This window comes from Volvox carteri (genome assembly GCF_000143455.1).
Source record: "Volvox carteri f. nagariensis unplaced genomic scaffold VOLCAscaffold_6, whole genome shotgun sequence".
Classification (NCBI taxonomy): Eukaryota; Viridiplantae; Chlorophyta; class Chlorophyceae; order Chlamydomonadales; family Volvocaceae; genus Volvox; species Volvox carteri.
This window is the reverse complement of record NW_003307549.1, coordinates 1,153,157-1,154,523: the sequence shown is the minus strand read 5'-3', so window position 1 is coordinate 1,154,523 and position 1,367 is coordinate 1,153,157.

The window sequence follows — 1,367 nt, the reverse complement described above, 5'->3', positions numbered from 1 at the left end:
ACTCACTTTCTGATTTGCTGCTAGGTGATCTGGTCCAGCGCTCGACATCCATTGGTCATGGGGTCCGGCTGCTGCTTGAAACAGCTTCAAGACACTGCTCTGCCTCCTCGACACTCAAGAGCTAAAATACATCTGCATTGAAAACAAATAGAGGGGCAAAGAACAATAAAACATTACGTTAGTTATCATGCAGCAGCATCGGACTGCAACCCTTGACGGCGGTAAATAGCTAGCATACATGTCAGAATAACAGATAGAAGCAGGTAACAAAGTTCTGTGATGACGAGTACAGAGTCATGATGTGGCCGCCGGCAATGTGGACCTGGTCAACACAGTCCCGTGACTCACCCAGCCCGAGCAGCTTGAAAATATTGGTCTGCTCCTGTGCCTCCCAGTCACATTGGAAGATTTCATTGTCACCATCGTCAGTAAGAGAGCCCAGCAGACTGGACCTAAGGGCGCCCTCACAGAGAAGAAGCCTCTTCTCAAACTTCAGCCTTGTGGCAAGCTCTTGTCCTCGCTCACTTAAATGAGGTCTAATGGCATAAACATCTGTAGTCAACGCTTTGTGTTGGCAGTGAGTCGCTGTAACAGCGTATTGCGTTTGACATTGAGCATCTAACAGTTAGATGCTCAATGTCAAGCGCAGTAGTAATCGTTGTAAATCTGTACTTACAACAAAATGGAAGAACTATGGCATCTAAGATTAAGGAAGTGTATGCAGGATTTCTTGAGTGTCACCGGTCCACTGCATGCCGTACCTGGATTGTAGCATGCAGTCTGTCAAGGTTCCAGCTATGAAAGAGTCCAGAATGAAACTAAAGCTAATCTAAATTTCATGGATTGATTATGGCATCGAGTAAGACAAATGCTCCAAGGCTGTCACCTGTGAACCTGCCAGCAGCACTTAGTATGTGCCTTGAAAGGAATTCCAAGTGAAACCTCTCTCTGACACCTCTCTATCGACTTCCATGCCCAGCAGCATGCCAGCATACATGGGAAGTTGCAGTCTGAAGCCGGCACGGGAAACCCAAAACGCTATCACCTGAGCATCACATGATAAAAAACAATGCTGACGCACCAGTCCGGACACTCACACAGACGACACCACTGCATGACCTGCCAAGGGCTGCAAACATCTCATTGACACTGACAACCCTCCTAGCCCAGGCCTGTTCTTGTTTCCCATTAGCTCCCATCATTGCAGTGTGCCCAAACAAAACTCCTTCCCTTCCGCTGCCATTGCCGCCATCACCATACCCGCCATCGCCACCACCTGCCATCGTCACCCCTGCCACCATCATCGTCACCACCGTCGCCATTGCCACCGTTGCCATCCCCACCGTCACCATTGCAACCATCACCAT